Raw genomic sequence first — 12,258 nt, forward strand, 5'->3', positions numbered from 1 at the left:
CATCAGCAACTCCCTCTACCTTGGTTTTTCCTAGTTAGGCACTGTTCTGACCACATTACCCCACCGGCTTTGCTCCCGCAAACTTCCCACAACTACCTTCACCCCAGCAACTGAAGGATTGAGCCTCTTGGCTTTGCGCAATCCTAGCAGTGGAAAAACAGCTCCCTCAGCCAACTGCATCAGTAGTCCTAGCCTCTGCGTGGCTCTACATGAGCCTGTTTCTACCCTCCTTAGCCTCTGCGCTGCCTCTCTCTGGCCTAGACAAATGATGTAGTCCCTCTGCGTCAACCCTTCCTCTGTGACTTTCTGCAAGGATCAGCTCTGTCATTCGGGACAACTAATTCTACTGCAAATGCTCTACTTAGTTGATGCCTTCAGCTTTCCTGTGATATGCAACCACGCTTTGATACCATGTTGAATTTTCTAAGTCTATCCGTTAGAAAATTAATTTGTATTATGGTGGTTTATTTCTTCTACTTGTAAATTCTGAGCAAGTTATTTAAAATATTTAAATACCAAAATAAACACAATACGATCACAACATCTACAGATCATCAGCTGAAAGAAAACAAACACACAAGTGACACCATTATTTTTGGACAAATGTCCCCGGAGAAACCCAATGCAGAAAAATAGGTGCAGCTATTTTGAGGGTATATTATTATGTAGTATTTCCTTTAGTACAACTGGGTGCCTAATAGGCTCACCCGACAGAGAAAAATACACGACAACAATACCTCTATATTCAGAAATAGGTATTCAAAAAATGTGTCCCGCAAAACCCTCTCCAGCAGCGCTGAAGCTCAGCATTAGCCCTTCTGGTCTCTGCGTTAGCCTCCTGCTAACCTGCATCAGCCCCAGGACCCTCCGCGTCAGCCCTCTGAGGCACTATGTAGCCTCTGGGACCATCTACGTCACTCCAACAGCCTCTGCGTGGATGACACATTCCCTCTGGCTTCTGTGTTGTCTCTGTTGGGCTCTGCGTGGCCTGAACTGGCTGCTGCTCTCGCTCTCTCTACTTTTGCGCTAGTCTCTCAGTATTGTCTCTTCTTCTCTGTCTAGTACTCACTACCCCTCATTGTTTATCGCTGATTCACTTTTGCCTAGCAACCCAGCTCTAGCAAAATGAATCACTGATCACTCTGGTGTCTCTCCAACTGAATCTCAAGCCACTTATACTTTTTTTGTTGAGTCTTCAAGGGTTGAGATTACATGTCTAATCAACGACTAAGATTATATTTAGCTTGATCCATGTCATTTAGAACCTTCTAACCCAGTTTTATATTAATACCCATTAATATTTTTATTTTCCTAAGTTTAGACTTAGGAACCCATTAAAAATATTAAATATTTTAATATCTCCTTCACCGGGTAGAATTTCCCAAACCATTTCTGTGTCTTGGAGATCTCATGTGCTTTAGCCTCTCCATTAATTTTCATGGCTAGAGCACATCCGATGCTACCCCAAATCAACATATAGGACAAATCTGACAAGTAATACATAGCAATTACGTTTCATATAAGGGCATGTTTATGAAAGGAAAACCAGGAATAGAAGCATGTAAATCTATTATACAATTTTTCATTAGCACCCTATCTAAATGGCGGTAAAGCGAATCATCTACTGCATTACTGAAAAAAATGGAAAAGGAAGTCTTAAAGGATGAAATTGGTGATTTAATTTATCATGAGAATGAATTACCACAGAGAAATACAATTGGTGCTCTAACCACTATTATTCTTGAGCATTGGTGCAGGACTAAACAAGTAATTGCAAATAAACATGTCGTGATGCCCTGATCTTTACTTGGTATTTTAGATGTTCCTTTGGATTAAGGAGGGAAATGTTGTAATCCTTCGTGATTTTGTGTATAGTTAGGGATTTAGTTACAAATTTAAGTACTTCTAGTTATGTAGACATAATTGTTTTTGTCAAGGATAAATTTATCCTTCATTGAATGAATAATAGAATATAGATCACATCATTCGAATAAATGGAATTCTCCAGACTTCTTAACAAGCCTGTGGTCTAACATTGGAATTTTAGAATCCCATGGTCACGTAGAGTGGTAAATCAAGGATTTCATTAAAATTTTCAAGGTTGAAGAGGCTCCTATTTTTATTAATTTTTGTTTTCTACATTAAAATTTTGAAAGTTGAAGTCTACCTAGGGTAGCTCAAGTGGCGATGGCAGTGGAAATGAAGTCTCACCGAACTGGAGATCTTAGGTTCGAATCTTGTGCTACCCTCCCCTAGTAGCGGGGTGAATAATGGACATGTAAACACGAAAATGAGAAAGTCCTACCAAGCTTACAAAAAAAAAAAAATGAAAGTTGAAGAGGCTGCTATTTTTATTATTTTTTGTTGTCTAAATTTAGTATATAAAGTGATATAAAGTATTAAAAAAATATAAATGAAGAGATAACATATCTTTGTGGTGAATTAGGAAAATAAATAGATATGACTGTGAGATCTCTCCATTTTTTTTTACTGTGACAAATTTTTAGATGGAATATTTCGAGGAACATTTTATTAACATTTTTTTATAAAACTAAAACATGTCAGGCTAGGAGGTAACTCCTCAAATTAATTGTGTTTATTCAATAAGAATACTCATGGTTATATACATGAGGGAGTGACTCTTGAGATTCATCTCCCGATGGCTCTTTATTTTCCATTATTTACTATTTACATTATTTATGAGTCTTCACCCAATCCCAATGATTAGGTGTCAACATTCCCCCCCTTAATCTGAAGGGATTTTGGTGAGTCCAAGCATTGTTCTGAATCTTTCATGCTTTTCTCTTCCAAGCGCTTTGGTGAAGATGTCTGCAATCTGCTCATTAGTGGAACAATGGAGTAGATGGATTGTCTTGGCCTCAACATGATGTCAAATTAGATGGTATTTTGTATTGATGTGCTTCATTTGATCATGGAACTTTGGGTTCTTGGATAACTTTATTGCAGAGGTGTTGTCAATCATGAGTGGAGTTGAATGTACTTGTTTTACCTGCAAATATTCCAGAATTTTCTTGAGCCACACAATTTTTTTTATTGCCTTAGCTTCTGCCACATATTCTTGCTCTATTGTGGAATTTGTTGGAACTGATTGTTTGCTTGATCTCTAGGAGACAACTCCTAATCCAAGACTCATATCATAACTTGAAGTAGATACCCTAGTTTATTTGTCAGCATCAAAGTCTGAATGATAGTATCCAATCAAGCTGAAGTCGCCCACTTGTGTATACTTGAGTCCAAATTCTTGGGTTCCCTTCAAGAAATTTAGAACTGTTTTTGAGTCTCTATCCTTTATATATGACTCATACATGCAATACCACGGACCAATACCGTGGGTTTTATTAATACCATCTATCTAATACTACGACCCATTTGCAACCAACTGTGGTTCCGTCATTAATTGCGGATTAACCACTTACAATTATTAATATGGGCTTTATTGACTCTTGACTATGACGTGATCCCATTACATAAATAAGGGGGTTAGGGTGGGACCCTAACATGCCTTCCCCCTTAAGACTAGCCTTGTCCTCAAGGCTGAAGCTGCATAAACTGCTGAAGAATAGTGGCTGGTTCCCAAGTTGCATCTTCCGGAGAGGTGTCTTTCCATTTGACGAGGACTTCCTTAATCATGCGACCGCACAGTTGCTTGTCTCGTGTGTCTAGGACCTGTTCAGGTTGAAGCCATATGGACCCTTCTTCGTCCAATTCAGGTAGACTGGTCTGAATTCTGCAATTGTTCCCAATCACTTTCTTGAGGCATGAGACATGGAAAACTGGATGGATTTTTGCAGTAGGTGGCAAGGCCAACTTGTAAGCCACTTCTCCAATGCGCTGAAGTACTTGATATGGTCCGTAGAATTTTGGAGATAGTTTCTGACACCCCTTGTCTTTGAGTGATGTTTGCTTATATGGTTGTAGCCATAAAAAGACCTGATCCCCTTCTTGAAATTGGCGCTCGGAGCGATGCTGGTCTACTTGTTGCTTCATGCGGTTCTGAGCTTGATGAAGATTCTCTCGAAGATGGGTGAGCATGGTTGCGCGGTGTTGTAGGAGTTGATCCACTGCTTGTACTTTTGAGCACCCCTTGAGATACGAAGTAGGCGAAGGCGGGAGTTGACCATATACTGCTTCATAGGGAGTCATTTTGGTGGTGGCATGATAGTTGGTGTTATACCACCATTCAGCCAGAGGTAACCACTGTACCCAAAGGTGTTGCTTTTCTGAAGTGAAACACCTAAGGTAGGTTTCTAGACATTTGTTGACGGCTTCGGTTTGACCATCTGTTTGCGGATGATAGGAAGTACTGAGTTTTAGTTGAGTGCCTTGTATCCTGAAGAGTTCCTGCCAAAAATTACTGGTGAAGATCGGGTCGCGGTCGGACACAATAGAAGTGGGCATGCCATGCAATTTGAAGATCTGATCCATGAAAGATTGAGCGACCAAAGTTGGTGTAAACGGGTGGGGTAGGGCGTAGAAATGAGCATACTTCGACAGTCGGTCCACAACCACCATGATGACTGACTTGTTCCCTGACTTTGGAAGACCTGTAATGAAATCCATAGAAACCTCCGTCCAAATTGATGTCGGAATGGGCAATGGTTGTAATGTGCCTAGTGTGTTGACGGTTTCCCCTTTGTGGCGTTGACAGACATCGCATTATGCTACGAAAGTAAGGATGTCCTTTTTCATGCCTTTCCAAAAAAATGATCTTCTGGTGCGAGCATACGTCTTCTGAAAGCCCGAATGTCCTGCAATGGGAGATGAGTGCAATTTTGCCAAAATGCGACTTTTGAGGGTGGATGTTGGTGATATTACAGCTCGGTCCTTGTAGCGAAGAATATCATCCTGCCACCAGTAGCCCTTGGTGGAATTTGGATCTACCTGCAATTGAGAAATGAGTTGGGAGAGCCCGGGGTGTGAAAACCATTCCCTGCGAGCCTCTTCAATCCATTCTGGAATGGGGAGGGAAATTGCTAGCATAGTACTTTCCTCCTCAAATTGGCGAGATAATGCATCTGCTACACTATTGTCTTTCCCTTTCTTGTAAATGATCTCATAATCATATCCCAGCATTTTGGCGAGCCATTTATTTTGTTGTGGGGAGGATAGGCGTTGCTCCAAAAAATATTTAAGACTGTGATGATCTGTGCGGATTTGGAAACGTCGCCCCAATAAGTAAGGCTCTACTTCTGCCATGCCAAACGAACACTTGGACATCTTGACAAATAATTTATGCTTGCGGAGCAGTTGCAAGAGTAGATCTACATGCTGAAGATGTGCGGCCCAAGTGCAACTATAGATGAGGATGTCATCGAGGAAGACAAGGACAAATTTCCTGAGATATGGTTTGAGAATGTGGTTCATAAGGCTCTGAAAAGTAGAGGGGGCATTACAAAGACCAAATGGCATGACCATGAATTCATAATGGCCTTCATGAGTTCTGAAAGCAGTCTTGGGAATGTCGACTTCCTTCATGCAAATTTGGTGGTAGCCTGAGCGAAGATCCAGCTTGGTGAAGAATTGAGCCCCATTGATTTCATCCAGCAAATTATCAACCACCGGGATGGGAAATTTATCTTTGACTGTCAACTTATTGAGGGCCCTAAAGTCGGGACACACCCTCCACTCCCCATCTTTCTTGAGCACCATGACCACTGGGGATGAATAAGGACTAATGCTGGGACGAATGACACCTGCTTCCAAAAGTTCCTTGATGATTTTTTCTATTTCATTCTTTTGGGTGAACGGATATCTGTATGGGCGCACATTTGGGGGTTGGGCCCCTGGAACCAAGGTGATGCTATGATCATGTTCCCCTCGCGAGAGTGGAAGCTCATGAGGCTTGTCAAAGACCGGCAGATGGTTATTTAAAATCTGTTGCATCTCAGGATGAATTGGAAGAGGCTTGGTTTCGACTGCCTGGATGGCATTAAATTGAGCTACAACTCCATGATTGCCCTTTTTTAACAATTTTTCCATCCTATCCAAGCTGATGATATAGGGGGCTCCCGCCTGGAGTCCACGGAGGGTATGTGTGTAGTTGTTCTGCTTAAAACTCATATATAACTCCTGGAAATCCATTGTGATTGGCCCAAGAGTGAGGAGCCATTCAACGCCGAGGAAATTGTCGCAACACCCCATGTGTATGGCAAACATGTGGGTTTTCAACTGATAATCCCCCATTTGAAGTTTGACATTTTCATAGTGGCCTTCACATTTCATTGTGCCTCCATCCGCAATTTGAACTTGGAAGTTAGAAACTGCTCGTACAAAACAATGCACTGCTTCTGCGACTTTTTGATGGATGAAATTATGTGTACTTCCACTATCATTCAAGACTACTACTGGGCGATGTTTAATAAAACCTCTGATTTTGAGAGTTTGAGGGGAAGAATCCCTGCCAAAGCATGCAACGAAATAACTGGTTCGTCAGAGACATTGTCCTTTTGGTTGTCTTCTTCTAGCGGCTCATGTTCCTCAAGTGGTGGATCTTCCTTTGTTGAGCTGTAGTCAGTGGCATCAATTTGAAAAAATTTGGGCTCCTTGCATTTATGACCTGGGGAGTATTTTTCATCACAGTAGTAACATAGTCCTTGCTTTCTTCTGTCGGCCATTTCCGTAGGGGACACCTTTTGGACCTTAAGTGTTTGAGTCGTGTTATGAGCCTGTGGGGGGCGACCTTTAGCGGAGAAATTTGGGCGATTGTATTGGGCTGCTAATGCACGTTCCACGTTACGAGCTACCTTGCAAGCCTTCGTCCATGTGGGAGGGTGGTGTAGTAGGACTTGAGCTTTGATGGCTTCTTTAAGACCGCTGATAAAACATTCCGTGTAGAACACATCTGAGAGACCCCAAGTGCGGAAGGCTAAGACTTCAAAAGCTGTAATATATTCATCCACTGTACCAGTCTGTCGGAGCTTAGTAAGACAACCCAAAAAAGATGATCCCTGGTCAAAGCGGTCTTGAAGAGCTTTGGTGAATTTGGTCCAAGTCCTAAAAGGTCCAGTGCAACGTTGATGCCATTCCCACCATTGCCACCTTTCATTGTCCAAGTACATGCTCCCCAACATAAGTTGAGTCTCATCATCTAAGATGTGATTCAGTTTGAAATACTGCTCCATTTGTGCTATCCATGCCGACGGGTGAGAACCGTCAAATTTATGCACATCCAACTTGGGAGATCGCTGACTGGGTTGTTGGTGGGTGTGTCAGACGTGAGGAGAGTGGCTAGACTCACCCTCATTGTGTCCATTGCCATTATACTCCTCCTCGTGGGCTTGCTCCTTTCCCTTCGGGATTATTTTCTCGACCATGCTACATAGTCCACTAAGCTGAATGTGGAGGGTTTGCACTGATTCTTCAAGTTTTTCCATCCTTTCATTGGCCATCGCTTGAGCTCTAGTTTCTACCATACACCAACCTGATTTTTTTAAAATTGGGACCGCTTAAAAAAAAATTCCACTAAGAAGTGAATGGTACCACCGTGCTCAGCTCGTCGTGCCAAATCCTCAAAATGTCAATGCGGCCAAAAGTCCTGCGAAAGTTATACCCCGGTATAGGAACCCTTCACAACGACTCTGATCTGGTGGATCTGAGAGATTTTGAATGGCGGATTTGATAGCTCTGGGCGGCGGAATAGACTGCTTCTGCGGATCTGATGGATCTAATAGATCAGAATGGTTGATCTGCGAACTCGAGACTGCGGGACTGATGTCTGCTGCTGCTGCACCCCTTTGCACAAGCGGATCTGGAAGAGATGATGTGTGATCCCCCGATAGAAAAGGGAACTATGGTCTTGAGGAGTGTCAGGTGCTACAGATCGCAATATACATAAGGGTCTGGCAGTAGTACTCGGCCCAATGTTTCAGGGCTCTAACTAAGGAGGATCGAACGTACCCTTAGCTGTACAACCCAACTACCCTATCGTACGGGCGAGTAATCTCTCCGAGTTCTGTTGTCGGTGTACTGTAGCCGCAAGACGACCGATGGTTTATCTATGGCGAGGTTTCAAGGGAGCCTAGGGGGCTTCCAATATACCCAGAGGGTACGTGGAAGACAGTCCGTGCGTGGTTCTGTCTAACGCGCTACTACTCGAAGGGGTACCCACAGGGGTTACAAGGGAGTCCAACAGACGTGACCACCTCTTGTATTTCCTGCGTGCATGCCTCCCCAAATCCGCAGGTTTATGCGCTCAATGATAGATCCCGTGGTTTAAAGATGTCGGAACATGTCTCTAGCCAAAAAAAAATTTGCTAAGAAATGGAGATACCATCGGCCCTGGAAAGTGTTCTGATACCACTTGTTATGCTCTTAACCTGCAAAATGATACCCAAATACAGAATATGCGAAGAAAAGATACCTAGAACACAGAATAGCAATGATTTTATTATTCAGAGAGTAATGTTCACTTGCCTCTTCAAGGGGGCAACCTCCAATAGAGCAGAGCTCGATTACAAAATAAGACACGATGCTCCTCGCAGGGAGTCTCTATCCTTTATATATGACTCATACATGCAATACCACGGACCAATACCGTGGGTTTTATTAATACCATCTATCTAATACTATGACCCATTTGCAACTAACTGTGGTTCCGTCATTAATTGTGGATTAACCACTTACAATTATTAATATGGGCTTTATTGACTCTTGACTATGACGTGATCCCATTACATAAATAAGGGGGTTAGGGTGGGACCCTAACAGGTGGAGAGGCATGGAATCTTCCAGAAACTTCTCCTGTGACACTTGCCTCTCTGAATTCGACCAAGGATGAGTAAGATATCATCAATCTCCAAGTGGAAGCAAGAACTATCAGAAGGAAGACACTAATCAAATCACAAGCTGACTCATCTCCCTTACAGATATCTATATATGGATCCCTCATCCTAGAGATTCAGAGGCTGGAATTTTGCATCTCGTAAGGAATTGTTGTTGGTTTCTTGAGGCAACATCATAGTGTTGGGTGATCTAAGCTTTGCATGAGGTGAAGAAGGGCTTACTTGCTGAGAGGATGATGCTGGGTCAGAACAACTGGTTGTAACTCTCTTGGCTCTTTCTTGATTATCAATAAAGTTATTCAAGTTTTCCTCCATACTCTTGTGTCATTTATGTTTCATGCATTTGTATGGTCAATTTACATCTGATCCTAGATTGTTTATGATAATAGATCCATGTTCTCGTATAGTGTTATGCTACTTTGATTCTACAGGTACTCTGTTAAGCTAGGTGTACAAGGAAGCAAGTAGCAAAGGACTATCAGAAGAGAGAGAAATCGAACTAGGAACCAAGCGCAAGATAGAGGTTGGTCACCTTTATTCTTCTCTCATCTATATTTCATAAAGGAAAACGAAAATAGATTTACTTTGTTTGTTTCTAAGGTAGCTACCACACCTTAGTGGGATTAGCAGTTCTGCATAGACACTTTTCCCTGTAACAGTGGGAAGAATTGATATCTCCATTTCTAAAAGTTCCTAAGTGAGATTCTCTAATTCTAACTCTAATCTAACAATATGCAAATTGTATTCTAATAAGCAGAAATATCTAAATCTACACTAACCCAAGGTGTAATCCTTCTGTTATGCGATCTAAAATGATTTCAGATAACAATTGGTAATAAATATCATTCAATTGTTATGAGAAAAGAATTCAATATAGATAAACCACTTTGTATAAAAAGTTAGACGAAACAGTTGTGAAAGGCATATCGCATAATAAGCTACTCATACACTAAGCATAAATAAATAGCTATCACCGTACAAAAGTTCCAAATGATAACTCAGACATTCACACATCAATATATAAACAGCTGAACATGAATATCACTTTTAACACAAAGGTAGAGATAGTTAAGAGATAGAAGTACCATTTATAACTAATTCTACTCATGAGCTTCAAGCGATAATGGTTTATCTCTTCTTAATCCAACATCCACTAAGAGTACAAAAGTGCAACATCAGTAGCAGATATTAAATACAGATATCAATAAATCCTGTTCCATTCATTCATAAAAACCTCCTCAAAGGGTACAAAAATGCATGTTCTGGGGATAAGTTTTTGATCAATTTCAGGACCCTTCTCTAAATGCATGAGAAGCGTTTAAATACTACTAACTAAACCTAAAAATAACTTATTACAAAAATGTAGGATGCGGTTTAAATGACCGTCCTCATTTCAGGCAAAAAATAAAACAAAATTAAAACTAAAACTGAATCTAAAATTAAAATTACTAACTAACTATTTCTGCATCTGCTCCTTGAAATCGCATGCGTTCAGCATCTGTTTGAGAAGAGTCGGCTGGCCGACTTCCGATTTTAGCTGTGCTGAGAAAACAGAATCGGCAAGAGCTGGCGCCATTTTCTCGGCAGAATTGATGATACACTTGAGAGTCATGCACTGGCTGTGTGGTTTTACCAAGTATGCCCAGTAATAATCCCAATTCAACTTGGTTAACCTTTGGATTGATTCTGCCTTTTCTTGAGCCTTCTGTCTCCAGTCTGTTTGTAGTTGCTGAGCTTTCGGTAGATACCCTGGAGTGGTTTCTGATATCAGATTTTCCCTGTGCAAATTTTCATTTATGCAGTCAATAACACTGCTTACTATTGTGGCTACTTCTTCTACTGCTTGTTCTGCTTTTCTAATTTGCGCATCCCATTTGTTAAAGAGCATTTCTTTGTGATTATCTTTGATTATTGGTGTGCCTGTTCTTTTTCCCTCCTCTGTTTCTTGCCAAGCCAAATATGCAGTAACTCGTTTATCAATTAAATCATAATCATGTCATATATCCACGACTTGATTAGTGATTTTATCACTTATTTCGCAATACGAGTTCCACTGTTATATTCTTTGGCTTAATGCTTCCTGTTGCTGTAGTAGTTGTTCGTTCAAGGGAATGGATTCTGTGATGAATTATGTAAGTTTAGGGTCATCCTTGTGCATCTCCTGCATATCCTGTAATTGTTTTTCTCTCTCAGCCAAACTGTTCTGGTAGCCTATCTGCATTCGTTGGAAGTCCTGCTGTAGCCTTTCAAGCTGTTTCTGTGCTTCGTTGTTGGTGTTGGCTTGTTGCAGCTGTTGTTGCAAAACTTGTATCTGGTCTTCCTTTTCTTTTAGCAGTTGTTGTACCTCAGATTCTTTATCAATAGTCGCCGAGGCATATGCTCCTGCGATTTGAGATAATTTGGTGAGATTCTTAGTGGGATCAGTAGTAGGATCTTGCCATAGGACGGCTAATTGCTCTGCATCATGAGAGAGCACGTTTTCCAATTTCCTTTTCTTCCTTTTTCTTCTCACTACTGCCTTGTGTTGTGGACTATAAAATATATCAAGAGGAGGAATCTCCTCTATTTTGAGCATAAGTTCAGAGGATGGGGTAACAGGAATATGTTCCATATCTGAGACATTGCTAATTGTTCTTGTGACTATATTTTTTTTTGTCAGTACATTGCTCACAGGTTTCTTTGTGCTTTTTCCTTCAAGATTGATCAAATCATTGAAGGTCTCCCATTCTTTATCTAGCTCGGTTATGACTGGTGGCTAAACGATGAGAGGGGGTGGATCTATTTGTGGGGAGGTAAAAGCCTGTTGCTGTGGGAGCCCTTTTGATTGGACAACATCCTTTACTGACCCCTCGCTTTTCCCATGGTCACTCTCTGATCTCTTGGAATGTTCAGATGTTTCTTTCCTAGACTTAGATTTAGATCTATCTGTGCCTGAACTTCCACTAAGACTAATACTTGGAGTTGGTTCCCTTATGGGTTCTAAGCGTAATCTTTTCGAAGGAATACTAGCTAACCTCCTTTCCCTGTATATCTTGAACTGCTGAAATTCTGCTGGAGAGAATCGCATTTGAGCCGAATGCAGAATTTATTCAAGTGTGTTTTTTTGTTGGAATATGTCATCAAAAAGATCATCTTCTCTAGAAAACACCTTTATTTTGAGTGCAGTAGTGAAATTCTTAGCAATATCATGAGGGTCGAATGGTCTTCCCAAAAATTTGAACAATTGTAGACATGTTATGTTGTTTACTTCTGTGAATGCATGGCCTACATCAAATAGTGAAAAGGCCCCATAGGCTACAAGAAATTGTGGCAAAATAACCTTCTTTTTGTCCTTCAAATCTTTAGTCAAACCTTCTTCCCCGCAGGTTTGATAAGCAATTTCTCGTGCCATGAGTTTATCAGGGACATACAAAGGTAAGATGTGAGGGGAAGCAGCACTTCCGAATACCCTGTCATA

Source organism: Pinus tabuliformis, chromosome 8 (assembly GCF_031772625.1).
Source record: "Pinus tabuliformis cultivar Carrire ecotype Pingquan chromosome 8, CPIR1, whole genome shotgun sequence".
Classification (NCBI taxonomy): Eukaryota; Viridiplantae; Streptophyta; class Pinopsida; order Pinales; family Pinaceae; genus Pinus; species Pinus tabuliformis.